Raw genomic sequence first — 15,705 nt, 5'->3', positions numbered from 1 at the left:
CCACTTGAACTGTCCGAAACCAATGAGAAGCTATTTGTTTTCAGACCTTTATACCTAGGTATCCACTTTCCCTTTGAATCCTAATACAGATTCTCCTTTCTTAGAAACCTCACTGTCTAGAAAACCTAAGTGTTTCCCGACGTCCTCGCGTGGCACTTTATTTCTTCTGTTATGGAGACAGAATATATAGTCGGAGGCCCCCTGTATCATCATAGACTTAAGTCTCAAGTCATCCTTTTTCTCTTCAGGAGAGAGAAACCCATTTTTCTGAACCGTTCCTGTGAAATTGTACAGTCCACAAATTTATTGATCCCCACAGTTTTGTTCTGAGTCTCTTAGGTTCTCTACATTCCACTTAAGTTTGAGAATACAGACAGGTTGCAGGAACATGAAAAATCATCTATTGTTGTTTCTCAGTGGGGCCACTATTGACATTTGCAGGGAGATACTTCTCTGTGATGCAAGATCAGCCCATGGATTTGATCAGTGGAAAGGTTAGTAGCCCTGCCTTCAAGGAACTAAAGACCAGCAGCACCCCGCCACCCAGTCCCCAGTTGACGTGATAACCAAATTCAAACCTCCTTTGCCTGTCCCTGCAGAGGAGGACCCGAATTGCCCAGACCAGAGGGTCGCCGGTGAGAGTTGAGCGTGCTGAAATGGGCAGAGTTGAGCAAATGGTGGGGCCGGGCCTGGACCCCAGTTTTTAACTCTGGGTGCCATTCTCTTCCCCCCTATCATTCTTCAACGCTGGGTCTACACTGGCTTTTCAGCTGTCTAGAAACACACCAACGTGTGTATATGGATACTCTTTTGGAGAACCAGAATTTCTGGTTTGGTGTTTAGGGGAGATCACTGTTGTTTGATATGGGAACATGGAGAGAAGGAACAGAGTACTTTCAGAAGATAACATCAGAACTCAGTGCAGGGAAACAGGAGAGAGTAGACAGCTCTGGGGACTTACAGAAAAGAGAGGGCTCGGACCCCAGAGGAAATAGTGGGGCTGGTGTTGCAAAGGTATCATCAGCTCAGTCTCTGAGAAAGGAAGGGGGGGTAGAGCATCTGAAGTCCAAGGCAAGACTAGAACAGGTCAGTAGCAAAGGAGTCGTTTTTCACTTGCTTTGTATCATGCACCCCAGTGTCATCTCTCTGCTCCGTGTCACAGGCTTCCTCGGTAGTTCAGGAATCAGTTTGCGGGTAGCTCAAAGGGCCCTTCACTGCAGCTGAAACTCTCTCTCGCATCAGCCTCGATACCCCTCACCCACCCTCCATCCACATTTCTGCCTTGTCCCTCACTTATCTTTTGGCAGCTGCCCCCATTCCTGCCCTCCATTCTTCATGTCTGCAGAGAACGAGGAAATGACTTGATGCCTTTTATTTCTCTGGATTCTTCCAATATCTCAAGTGAGGCTATCCATTAAAAGGAAAGGACAGGGCTTCCCTGGTGGCGCAGTGGTTGAGAGTCCGCCTGCCGATGCAGGGGACATGGGTTTGTGCCCTGGTCCGGGAAGATCCCACATGCCGCGGAGCGGCTGGACCCGTGAGCCATGGCCGCTGAGCCTGCGCGTCCGGAGCCTGTGCTCCGCAACGGGAGAGGCCACGACAGTGAGAGGCCCGCGTACCGCAAAAAAAAAAAAAAAAACAAGGAAAGGCCATAGAAACAGCTTCTGGAAATTTCTCCCACAAAAGCTTTGTTAAGGGGTGTGATCTCTTGAGACATTTACCGTAGTACAGGCACAATGTTTCCATAGAAAAACAAATTCTCATTCACTGCTATTTTCTTTGGACTTAATATAAGGAATCATTGAATTCCCTAGTACAGAGGTTACTTAATAAGAAAATGAGAAGAATTCATGATTTACAGACACAGTTAGGGCTCCCCTGGTGGCGCAGTGGTTGAGAGTCCGCCTGCCGATGCAGGGGACACGGGTTCGTGCCCCAGTCCGGGAAGATCCCACATGCCATGGAGCGGCTAGGCCTGTGAGCCATGGCCGCTGAGCCTGCGCGTCCAGAGCCTGTGCTCCGCAACGGGAGAGGCCCGCGTACCGGAAAAAACAAAAACAAAAACAAAAACACAGTTATAAGTAGGGGTATCTTGGTTGTTACAGTTACTCTCCTCCTTAGCTTGCACGAAATACACACAGCAGCTACAGAGTTGCACATGGGAACTGAACTAAAGGACTCTTTTTCTTTGCTCTCTAGTAAAATGAAGAATCCTACATGATAAGATTTATCATCTATAAATAGACTACGTTTATGGAGATAGAAATAACATCAAAGGCCTCCCTTATCTTGTGTTGTTTAATTATTTAAAGCTTTATAACTGAGTTCCTGAGCCCAATTTTTCAAACATGGTGACTTTCCTGTCCTCTCTTCTTTGGCGCACGGGACACCAAGTTATATGTGACTTCTCAAGAGTTTCTCATTTCCTGAAGTGCTCTATTAGCTCTATAAACATGGAAGAATAAATATTAGCTTTATGAGACCATGTTCCTCTACCAGTTGCAAAATAGCGTACAATAAAAAATACAAGGATGTAATGTTGAAAATTATAGGCCAGTATGCTCTCTTATTGTGGGTATATATCTAATCCTCATGCACAGAGACTACGTTCTCAGAAAAATGTGTGCTGTGTAATACCACTAGTGTCTGTGATGTATTTTCACCCCTCAGGTTTAACAATATATCTCAAGTGAGTCTTGCCTCACTAGTGAAATGTTTCAGACTTATTTACTACTCTGATTTAAAAGCAAAGAAACAAAACTCTCCGGCTCTTGCTATTAATTCTAAAAATTACATATGATCCAAAGTTAAGATGTTTGCGGCTTCCTTTCTAATTACATTAGAAAATGTCTGATGGCAATTTTGAATCAAGAGGAAGTTTTGTGAGGAGTTTAAAAATAAAAAGTCAATTGTGGTCTTGCACAGCTAGTCAGTACTTTACATGTGCAAATTGTTATTTCAAAATCCAGACTCTAATTACACATTTTTAGCAGCAATGAAAATGTAGCATCCATTGACTGTGCCCCTAAAGCTTCACATTCACACCCCGTAAGGAAGAAAAAGAGTGACCTACATGGATAGTGTGTGAGTTGAAACACTCTTTTAAAACTAGAGGATTAAATATAATTATGTTCAGATAATTTACTTCCTTCTAGAAATGACCATCCATTTGCCAAAAGTGCCAATGATTCATCATATCAAGGACAGTTTCTTCTTCTACATTAGCTCTCCATTGTTCCTCTTGCTAAAAACAGAAAATAATCAGCCTTGTGTATTCTGGGCTCAAAAGTAAGAAAATTGGACTTACTAGACTAGCTCCTCCTAATTGCCTAAATTTCTACAGCATTTTTCTGTTAAACAACAAAATTTAAAAATATATTAAATTTTATTATGAAGTAGTTTAAGCCTACAGAAAATAATAGATGTACCTACTGCCATATTTTATTTTAAGATTTTCATTTTTGATGACATTTATTGTTTTCTTTCTAACTTTATAAGCAAAACATACATGTTCATTGCAGACAAATAGAAATGCATAAAAACATAAAGGAAAAATTCGAAATCACCCATAACACCCCCCCTGAGAGAACCTTCATTGTTAGCATTTTTATGCATTTCTTCCCAGTGTTTACACATTTTTACAAATTGAGGTATAATTGACCTACATCACTATGTTAGTTCCAGGTACGCAATATAGTGATTCAATATTTCTGTACATTACAAAATGATCACTATGATATGTCTGGTTATCATCTGTCACCATACAAAGATATCACAGTATAGCTATCTATATCCCCCATGCTTACATTTCATCCCTGTGACTCATTTTTTTTTGTAACTGGAATTTTGTACCTCTTAATCTCCCTCAACTATTGCAGTCATCTCCCAATCCCCCTTCTCTCTGGGAACCACCTCTTTGTTACATTCTGTATCTATGAGTCTGTTCTTTTATGTTCATTTGTTTTGGTTTTTAGATTCCACATATACGTGAAACCATACAGCGTTTGTCTTTCTCTGTCTGACTTATTTCACTTAGCATAATATCCTCTAGGTCCATCCATGTTGTCACAAATGGCAAGATTTCATTCTTTTTTATGACTGAGTTGTATACCACATCTTTATCCATTTATCTATTGATGGACACTTAGGTTGCTTCCATATCTTGCCTGTTGTAAATACTGCTGCATTGAACATAGGGGTACATATATCTTTTCAAATCACTGTTTTTGTTTTTGTCCGAATAATGCTCGGAGGTGGAATTGTTGGATAGTGTGGCAGTTCTATTTTTAATTTTCTGAGGAGCCTCCATACTATTTTCCATAGTGGCTGCACCAATTTACATTCTCACCAACAGTTGACTAGGGTTCCTTTTTCTCCACATCCTCACCAACACTTATTATTTGTTGTCTTTTTGATAATAACCATTCTCACAGGTGTGAGGTGATATCTCATTGTGGTTTTAATTTGCATTTCCCTGATGACTAGTAATGTTGAGCATTTTTTCATGTGTCCATTGCCATCTCTATGTCTTCTTTGAAAAACATGTCTGTTCACGTTCTCTGCCTATTTTTCAATCAGTTGTTTCATTTTTTGATGTTGAGTTGTATGAGTTTTATATATTTGGGATATTAACCCCTTACCAGATCTATCACTTGCAAATATCTTCTCCCATTCAATAGCTAGCGTTTTTGTTTTGTTGGTAATTTCCTTCACTGTGCAGAAGTTTTTTAGCTTGATGCAGTCCCGTTTTTTAACTTTTGCTCTTGTTTCCCTTGCCTAAAGAGACATTTCCAGAAAGTTATTGCCAAGGCCAGTGTCAAGAGTAAACTGCCTATGTTTTCTTCTAGGAGTTTTATGGTGTCAGGTCATTTAAGTTTTTAATAAATTTTGAGTTTATTTTTGTATGTGGTGTGAGAAGGTAGTCTAGTTTGATTCTTCTGCATATAGGCGTCCAGTTTTCCCAACACCATTTATTGAAGAGGCTGTCTTATCCCCATTGTGTATTGTTGTTGCCCCCTTTGTCATTGACTAATTGCCCATATAAGTGTATGTTCATTCCTGGGCTCTCTGTTCTGTTCTATGTGTATGTTATCTATGTGTATGTTTTTTTGCCAGTACCATACTGTTTTGATGACTGTATCTTTGTAGTATAGCTTGAAATCAGGGAGCCTGATTCCTCCAGCTTTATTGTATGTTTGCTTTTACCAATGAGATTTTTCCTTTTATAGTTTTCATATTTCTAGTTGTACTCTTTTCTTTTTTGCTTAGAGAAATTCCTTTAACATCTCTTGTAAGGCTGGTTTAGTGGTCCTGGACTCCTTTAGCTTTTGCTTGTCTGTAAAACTCTTTATCTCTCCATCAAATCTGAATTATAGCCTTGCTCAGTAAAGTATTATTAGTTGTGGGTTTTTCCCTTCATCACTTTCAAAATATTGTGCCACTCTCTTCTGACCTGAAGGATTTCTGCTGAAATGTCAGCTGATAGTCTTTGTGAGTTCCCTTGTATATAACTAGTTGCTTTTATCTTATTGCTTTTAATATTCTCTCTTTATCTGTAATTTTTGCCATTTTAATTCTAATATATCTTGGTGTGGACCTCTTTGGGTTTATCTTGTTTGGTATTCTCTGAGATTCCTAGACTTGGATATCTGTTTCCTTTCCCAGGTTAGGGAAATTTTCAGATATTTTGTCTCCAAATAAGTTCTCTCCTCCTTTCTTTCTCTCTTCTCTTTTTGGGACCCCTATAATGAGAATGTTTTAGTACATTTGATGTTGTTCCAGAGGTCTCTTAACATATCCTCATTTTTTTAAAAATCCTTTTCTCTTTTTCTGTTCAACTTGAGTGATCTCCACTACTCTGTCTTCCAGTTTGCTGATCCTTTCCTCTGTATCATGTAATCTACTGTTGATTCCTTCTTTTTTATTGCAGTCATTGTATTCTTCAGCTCTGTTCATCTCTTCTTTATATTTTCTAAGTCTTTGTTAAACTTTTCACTGTGTTCAGTGATTCTTCTCCCAAGTTCCTCAAGTACCTAGAACTCTTTATTAGGTAGATCGCTTATCTTCGCTTCACTTAGCCCTTCTGAGATGTTACCTTGTTCCTTCATTTTGAAAATATTCCTCTGTTGTCTTATTTTGCCTGATTATTTGCTTTTATTTCTCTATATTAGGTAGGTCAATTACATTTCCCAATCTAGGAAATTTGGCCTTACGTAGGAGACATCGATGGGTCCGAGCTGCACACTCCCCTCTGTTCACTGTAGCTGTATGATCTAGGTATTCCTTCCCCTATGTAGGCTGCATGGGCCCTTCTGTTGTGGGGCTGATTACTGTGTGCTGATGTGACTGGTCTCCAGCCTGGTTGGTTGCCAGGCCCTGCCTAGTACAGAGGCTGCTGACCACTGGTGGGCGGTGGGGGGCCTGTGTCCCAGTTAGCTGCCTGCATGACCCAGTAAGTCCTGGACCCGGTGCTAGCCCGACTGTGGGTGGGGCTGTGACCCTGCAAGGCTGGCTACTAGGCCTGGGGCATCCCAGGACTAATGCTGAAAAGTTGGCGAGTGGGGCCAGGTCTCGGCACTAATAAACTAGAGGGAGGACTCCAAAATGGTGCCTGCCAGCACTAGTGTTCTCATGGTAGACTAAGACTGCCACCAGTGTCTCTGTCACCAGGGTAAGTCCCAGTTGCCTCTTGCCTCTCTGGGAGGCTCTCCAAGATCAGCAAGTGTGTCTGACTCAGACTCTTTTCAAATTATTGCTTCTGCATTGGGTATCTGCATATGTGCGATTTTGCATGTGCCCTTTAAGAGCAGAGTCTGTTTCCTGTAGCCTTCCGGCTTTCCTGAATGCAAGCTCTGCTGACCTTCAAAGCCAGAAATACTGTGGGCTCATCTTCCTGGTGCAAGACCCCCAGGCTTCAGAGCCCAGTGTGGTGCTCAGACTCCTTGCTTCTTGGGGGAAATCTATGCAATTGTGATTATACTCCTGTTTGTGGGCCACCTACCTAGAGATGTGGGTCTTGACTATACGGCATCTCCACCCCCCTTACTGATCTTGTTGTGGCTCCTCCTTTATCTTCAGTTGTAGAAGATCTTTTCTGCTAGACTTTAGATCATTCCCATTGAGAGTTGTTCTGTAAACAGTTGTAATTTTCGTTTGCTATGGGAGGAGGTGAGCTCAGGGTCCTCCTACTCACCACCTTGGCCACCATCTCCACTGCCATATTTTAAAATATTAATACTTCTAAAGTTGCTTCGGATATCTATTTTTTAAAGTGAAAAAAAAATTACCATTCTTTCTATTTACCTATCGCCATAGATACTATAACTTATATAAGATTTTGTATTTCATTCCTTTATATTATATATCCGTATCTGATTATGTCTGTGTCTATATATATGGGATATTATTTTTAAGTTTACATAGATGAGATCATACTGAATTTATACCTTTCAATTTGTTTTTCCTCAACAGTTTTTTTGGGTTTTTTTTTTTTAGCATTATCTGTTAACATATGGACATTTGACTTATTCGTAGTAGTTAATTGTTTTATGTATCTACCTTCTCATAATGGAACATTCACCAGTCTTTTTTTTTTTTTTTCTGGACAACCTCCTTCCTACACCCATCTCACCATTCACAGTAGACACGTAAACATGTAGATGTGGGTTTAACGTTTGGTAGTGCAGCACCCTCCCTGCCATTGAATAGGCACTTGAGAAACAGTTATTCTTTAACTCTACTAGAAAAACTTTTATTTCCTTCTTGTCAGCAAAGTTTTCTATTTTGTTTTGTTATTACCATTAGATGTGCCTCTGTCCCTTTTCCACTGAATTTTCTATGAGCAGTTTCTAATGTGGCTTTATTAATTCCATCTAAATCGAGTATATTTATGTGTACGCAATGAGAAAAGACCAAAGGAATAGAGCAAAGACAAACAAGAGAGAATGAAAGAAGGAAGAAGGGATTACATCTAATCTTTAGCCTCTGAGACTCGATTGGTATTCCTGAGAGATACTTTTTAAAGGACATTTGCACAGTTTCTTATTCTCCATCACCTCAGAGGTCAGCCAGTTTTGGAGGCCTTTCTCTCCCATTTAACCAATCAAATACTTCCTTTTGTCTCTTACTTTCATAATAACATTAGAAAAATGTATATTATTTTTTTAAATTTAGATATATTTCAAGATCTATCTCAAGTGTTTTTTTAGATTGTGGTGCCTCAAAAAATGGGAGCTATCAAAAAATCCGTAAATGGATATATATTTGTACTTTTTAGTAGATTTTACCATTGTTTTGCATTTTGCCTAGCATGTGCTGAATAAATATTTGGTGAATGGTTGAATAAATAAACAAAGAAATAAATATTTGTAGAAGTTACAGTAATAAATATCTGTAGAGGTTACATGGTCATTTGACTAGAGGTATTTTAATGTTACTAGTAATCATCTTTCATCTACTAAAACACTTAACCTCAACATTTAGATCTCCTCTGATTGAAAACTAAAGGTCTAAATACAAATGAAAGATCAGAGTTAACTGAGAGCACCAATTCCCAAAAGTTACTAAAATTAAAGTCTCTATTTAAGGTTACCAGATTATTTAGGGCTCTAAAACAAGTGTTTACTCCCTTAAAATTTTAGGAGCTGTATGTCTGTGTTTAGACTATTCTCAAATTCTGTTTTGTTATTCTAAGAAATTAAACTTTTATTAGTCCATTTTATTTTTGTACATGACAGTGGGCTGAGCCAGTTGACGCCACTAAAAAAGTGAAACTTTGAAAAATTGAAGAGTAAAAGCAATTATTTCTAGAACTGACAGAACCTTTCCTGGGTTCAATTCTTGCTCCTTGTAATTATTTATTCCTTTCAAGATACTGGAAATTATTAGACTGTAATTGATCTCAGCACTTGCCAAATGTAATTTTCTATATAAAAACATTAGTAAGTATTGAGAATTTCCTTTCGTTTCCCTTGCAAACAATGCTCTGGTCTTTTCTGAAAGTCAAGTTTATAGGGTTTTTCCCCACCCTTCATCTTTATTTTTGTTGTATTTGATGGAGTTCTACTAAGCTAAGATGTGCGCCAAGTTTAGTTTGTAACAGAGTATAAGTCATCAGAAAATAGGATTTCAGCCAGAAATTCTTGCACACATTACCTCTAGCTGCTCTGCCAAGTGTCACAGTACTATTTAGGCCTTCCCATATGTCTGAAATCAGCAGGAAAATGCTTTTCAATCTTAGCTCACGTATGTTTTTAAGTAGAATTTGTTCTGGTAGTACTGATATCCCCAGTATGAGATTAGTAGTACTGTTTTCTAATGGTAAAGGTATGCTTTTTATCAGTATCCATCGTAATAATAGCTCTGCGGAGGGCTCTGGGTTCTCATTTGGCATATTTGTTGACAAGAGGGCTAGAGGAGGGAGACCTTCAAGATGGCGGAGGAATAAGATGTGGAGATCACTTTCCTCCCCACAAATACATCAGAAATACATCTACAGGTGGAACAACTCCTACAGAACACCTACTGAACGCTGGTAGAAGACCTCAGACTTCCCCAAAGGCAAGAAACTCCCCACATACCTGGCCATGTGGCTGACAGGGTCTGGGTGCTCCAGCCACATGTCAGGCCTGTGCCTCTGAGGTGGGAGAGCCGAGTTCAGGACATTGGTCCACCAGAGACTTCCCTGCTCCACATAGTATCAAACGGCGAAAGCTCTCCCAGAGATCTCCATCTAAATGCTAAGACCCAGCTCCACTCAGCGACCTCAAGCTACAGTGCTGGATATCCTATGCCAAACAACTAGCAAGACAGGAACAAAACCACACCCATTAGCAGAGAGGCTGCCTAAAACCATAATAAGGTTACAGTCACCCCAAAGCACACCACCAGATGCGGTCCTCCACACCAGAACACAGGCACCAGTCCCCTCCACCAGGAAGCCTACACAACCCACTGAACCAACCTTAGCCACTGGGGGCAGACGCCAAAAACAATGGGAACTGTGAACCTACAGCCTGTGAAGAGGAGAACCCAAACACAGTAAGTTAAGCAAAATGAGAAGACAGAGAAACACAGCAGATGAAGGAGCGAGGTAAAAACCCATCAGACCAAACAAATGAAGAGGAAATAGGCAGTCTACCTGAAAAAGAATTCAGAATAATGATAGTAAAGATGATCCAAAATCTTAGAAATAGAAAGGAGAAAATACAAGAAATGTTTAACAAGGACCTAGAAAAATTAAGAGCAAACAAACAATGATGAACAACACAATAAGTGAAATGAAAAATTCTCTACAAGAAATCAGTAGCAGAATAACTGAGGCAGAAAAACGGATAAATGACCTGGAAGATAACATACTGGAAATAACTACCGCAGAGCAGAATGAAGAAAAAAGAATGGAAAGAATTCAGGACAGTCTCAGAGACCACGGGGACAACATTAAACGCACCCACATTCGAATTATGGGGGTCCCAGAAAAAGAAGAGAAGAAGAAGGGGACTGAGAAAATATTTGAAAAGATTATAGTTGAAAACTTCCCTAATATGGGAAAGGCAATAGTTAATCAAGTCCAGGAAACGCAGAGAGTCCCATACAGCATAAATCAAAGGAGACACACGACAAGACACATATTAATCAAACTATCAAAAATTAAATACAAAGAAAAAATATTAAAAGCAGCAAGGGAAAAGCAACAAATAACGTAAAACGGAAGCCCCATAAGGTTAACAGCTGATCTTCCAGCAGGAAATGTGCAAGCCAGAAGGGAGTGGCAGGACATATTTAAAGTGATGCAAGGGAAAAACCTACAACCAAGATGACTCTACCCAGCAACAGTCTCATTCAGATTCAGTGGAGAAATTAAAACCTTTACAGACAAGCAGAAGTTAAGAGAATTCAGTACCACCCAACCAGCTTTACAGCAAATGCTAAAGGAACTTCTCTAGACAGGAAACACAAGAGAAGGAAAAGACCTACAATAACAACCCAAAACAATTAAGAAAATCGTAATAGGAACATACATATCAGTAATTGCTTTAAATGTAAATGGATTAAATGCTCCAGCCAAAAGACATAGACTGGCTGAATGGATACAAAAGAAGACCCATATATATGCTGTCTACAATAGACCCACCTCAGACCTAGGGACACATGCAGACTGAAAGTGAGGGGATTGAAAAAGGTATTCCATGCAAATGGAAATCAAAAGAAAGCTGGAGTAGCAATGCTCATATCAGATATAATAGACTTTAAAATAAAGATATTACAAGAGACAAGGAAGGCCACTACATAATAGTCAAGGGATCAATCCAAGAAGAAGATATAACAGTTATAAATATTTAGGCACCCAACCTAGGAGCACCTCAATACATAAGGCAAATGCTAACAGCCATTAAAGGGGAAATCAACAGTAACACAATCATAGTAGGGGACTTTAACACCTCACTTTCACCAATGGACAGATCATCTAAAATGAAAATAAATAAGGAAACACAAGCTTTACATGATACATTAAATGAGATGGACTTAACTGATATTTATAGGACATTCCATCCAAAAACAGCAGATTACACTTTCTTCTCAAGTACTCAAGGAATATTCTCTAGGATAGATCATATCTTGGGTCACAAATCAAGCCTTGGCACATTTAAGAAAATTGAAATCGTATCAAGTATCTTTTTCTACCACAACGCTATGAGACTAGATATCGATTACAGGAAAAAATCTGTAAAAAAAAAAAAAAAACAAACGCATGGAGGCTAAGCAATACACTATTAAATAACCAAGAGGTCACTGAAGAAATCAAAGAGGAAATCAAAAAATATCTAGAAATAAATGACAGTGGAAGCATGACGACACAAGACCTATGGGATGCAGCAAAAGCAGTTCTAAGAGGGAAGTTTATAGCAATAAAATCCTACCTCAAGAAACAAGAAACATCTCAAATAAATGACCTAACCTTACACCTAAAGCAATTAGAGAAAGAAGAACAAAAAAAAACCCAAAGTTAGCAGAAGGAAAGAAATCATAAAGATCAGATAGGAAGTAAACGAAAAAGAAATGAAGGAAACAGTAGCAAAGATCAATAAAACTAAAACCTGGTTCTTTGAGAAGATAAACAAAATTGATAAGCTGTTAGCCAGACTCATCAAGAAAAGAAGAGAGAAGACTCAAATCAATAGAATTAGAAATGAAAAAGGAGAGGTAACAGCTGAGTGCAGAAATACAAAGGATCATGAGAGATTACTACAAGCAACTATATGCCAATAAAATGGACAACCTGGAAGAAATGGACAAATTCATAGAAAAGCACAACCTTCCGACAGTGAACTAGGAAGAAATAAAAAATATAAACAGATCAGTCATAGGCACTGAAATTGAGACTGTGATTAAAAAATCTTCCAACAAACAAAAGTCCAGGACCACATGGCTTCACAGGCGAATTCTACCAAACATTTAGAGAAAAGCTAACACCTATCCTTCTCAAACTCTTCCAAAATATAGCAGAGGGAGGAACACTCCCAACCTCATTCTACGTGGCCACTATCACCCTGATACCAAAACCAAACAAAGATGTCACAAAGAAAGAAAACTACAGGCCAATATCACTGAGAAAGATAGATGCAAAAGTCCTCTACAAAATACTAACAAACAGAATCCAACAACACATTAAAAGGATCATACACCATGATCACCAGGGGTTTAGCCCAGGAATGCTAGGATTCCTCAATATACGCAAATCAGTCAGTGGCATAAGCCATATCAAGAAGCTGAAGGAGAAAAACCTTATGATCATCTCAATAGATGCAGAAAAAGCTTTTGACAAAATTCAACACCCATTTATGATAAAAACCCTCCAGCAAGTAGGCACAGAGGGAACTTAACATAATGAAGGCCATATATGACAAACATCGTTCTCAAAGGTGAAAAGCTGAAAGCATTTCCTCTAAGATCAGGAACAAGGCAAGGTTGCCCTCTCTCACCAATGTTATTCAACATAGTATTGGCAGTTTTAGCCACAGCAATCAGAGAAGAAAAACAAATGAAAGGAATCCAAATTGGAAAAGAAGAAGTAAAGCTGTCACTGCAGATGACATGATACTATACTAGAGAATCCTAAAGATGCTACCAGAAAACTACTAGAGCTAATCAATGAACTTGGTGAAGTAGCAGGATACAAAATTAATGCACAGAAATCTCTGGCATTCCTATACACTAATGATGAAAAATCTGAAAGAGACATTAAGGAAACACTCCCATTTACCACTGCAACAAAAAGAATAAAATACCTAGGAATCAACCTACCTAAGGAGACGAGACAAAAGACCTGTATGCAGAACTATAAGACACTGATGAAAGAAATTAAAGATGATACAAACAGGTGGAGAGATATACCATGTTCTTGGATTGGAAGAATCAATATTGTGAAAATAACTATACTACCCAAAGCAATCTACAGATTCAGTGCAATCCCTATCAAACTACCAATGGCATTTTTCACAGAAGTAGAACAAAAATTTCACAATTTGTATGGAAACACAAAAGACTGTGAATAGCCAAAGCAATCTTGAGAAAGAAAAATGGAGCTGGAGGAATCAGGCTCCCCAATTTCAGGCTATACTACAAATCTACAGTAATCAATACAGTATGGTACTGGCACAAAAACAGAAATATAGATCAATGGAACAGGATAGAAAGCCCAGAGATTAACACACACACATATGGTCACCTTATTTTTGATAAAGGAGGCAAAAATATACAATGGAGAAAAGACAGCCTCTACAATAGGTGGTACTGGGAAAACTGGACATGTAAAAGAATCAAATTAGAACACTCCGTAACACCATACAGAAAAATAAACTCAAAATGGATTAGAGACCAAAATGTAAGGCCAGACACTATTAAACTCTTAGAGGAAAACATAGGCAGAACACTCGTTGACATAAATCACAGCAAGATCCTTTTTGACCCAGCTCCTAGAGAAATGGCAATAAAAACAAAAATAACAAATGGGATCTAATGAAACTTCAAAGCTTTTGCACAGCAAAGGAAAACATAAACAAGATGAAAAGACAACCCTCAGAATGGGAGAAAATATTTGCAAATGAAGCAACTGACAAAAGATTTATCTCCAAAATTTACAAGCAGCTCATGCAGCTCAATATCAAAAAAGCAAACAACACAATCCAAAAATGGGCAGAAGACCTAAATAGACATTTCTCCCAAGAAGATATACAGATTGCCAACAAACACATGAAAGGATGCTCAACATCAGTGATCATTAGAGAAATGCAAATCGAAACTACAATGAGGTATCGCCTCACACCAGTCAGAATGGCCATCGCCAAAAAAATCTACAAACGTTAAATGCTGGAGAGGGTGTGGAGAAAAGGGAACCATCTTGCACTGTTGATGGGAATGTAAACTGATACAGCCACCATGGAGAACAGTATGGAGGTTCCGTAAAAAACTAAAATTAGAACTACTGTACAACCCAGCAGTCCCACTACTAGGCATATACCCTGAGAAAACCATAATTCAAAAAGAGTCATGTACCACAGTGTTCACCGCACCTCTATTTATAATAACCAGGACATGGAAGTGACCTAAGTTTCCATCGACAGATGAGTGGATAAAGAAGTTGTGTCACATATATACAGTGGAATATTACTCAGCCATAAAAAGTAACGAAATTGAGTTATTTGTAGTGAGGTGGATGGACCTAGAGTCTGTCGTACAGAGTGAAGTAAGTCAGAAAGAGACAAGCAAATACTGTATGCTAACACATATATATGGAATCGGAAAAAAAAATGGTTCTGAAGAACCTAGGGGCAGGAGAGTAAAAAGACGCAGACGTAGAGAATGGACTTGAGGACGGGGGAGCAGGGAACGGTAAGCTGGGATGAAGTGAGAGAGTGGCCTGGACATACATACACTACCAAATGTAAAATAGATAGCTACTCGGAAGTAGCCATATAGCACAGGGAGATCAGCACGGTGCTTTGTGTCCACCTAGAGGGGTGGGATAGGGAGGGTGGGAGGGAGACACAAGAGGGAGGGGATATGGGGATATATGTATACGTATAGCTGATTCACTTCGTTATGCAGCAGAAACTAACACACCATTGTAAAGCAATTATACTCCAATAAAGATGTTTAAATAATTAATTAAATTTTTAAAAAAGAGTGCTAGAGTTCCCACAAACTGCACACTCTTAATTTCTGGTGGATTTCACTTTAGAAAATCAAAATGCTGCTCTGTCAATATGTGTGCCTACAAGATGTGGCATCGGGACTCAGCTCAAATTATCACCAGATCTGCAGCCTTCCTTTCCTCCCTCTCCTTTCCTCTGCAGGCCCCTTCTCTCAGGAGTTGGGGTGGAGCTCCTGGGTTCTGATGCCATCCAAGAAGATGAAGCTGCAGAGGAGAAAGAGGACATGTGTCCAGTAAATAGGCCTACTGTCATCCTTCTGCATTTTCTTTCCCTTGTCTTTTATATCAGGATCCATAACACTTAAAAAAATAAAAAGAAAGAAAGATTTAGGCACCAGTGCTTGGCAGAAAGAAGATTGGTCATGGTGTTGGATTATAAGTTTTTCGAATACAGTTTGAAAGTATCTGTTAAAATTTGAAACATAATGGAGAAGAATGAAAAAAATTTGGTTTTTAATTCAGATTAGAGGATCAGCAAATTCATAATGAGTAAA

At 39.0% G+C, this 15,705-nt stretch overlaps 1 protein-coding gene across 11 annotated transcripts in view; it reads left to right on the top strand.

Moving 5' to 3' along the window:
- ENOX1 (ecto-NOX disulfide-thiol exchanger 1) overlaps window positions 1-15,705 on the top strand; it is a 609,533-nt gene that overhangs the window by 312,989 nt on the left and 280,839 nt on the right. The window contains exon 5 of one of the 11 annotated variants that reach the window (XM_049701211.1): window positions 442-494. The exons of 9 other annotated variants lie outside the window; for them this stretch is intronic. The gene's annotated coding sequence lies outside the window, so the exon portion shown is untranslated. Of the gene's footprint in view, window positions 1-441; window positions 495-15,705 lie in introns of those variants that run through there. One more of the 11 variants, XM_049701219.1, reaches the window with a different exon arrangement.

The sequence above is a fragment of the Orcinus orca genome, chromosome 18 (genome assembly GCF_937001465.1).
Source record: "Orcinus orca chromosome 18, mOrcOrc1.1, whole genome shotgun sequence".
Classification (NCBI taxonomy): Eukaryota; Metazoa; Chordata; class Mammalia; order Artiodactyla; family Delphinidae; genus Orcinus; species Orcinus orca.
The sequence above is the reverse complement of the archived record's forward strand: the minus strand, read 5'-3'. Positions and strand labels throughout refer to the sequence as shown.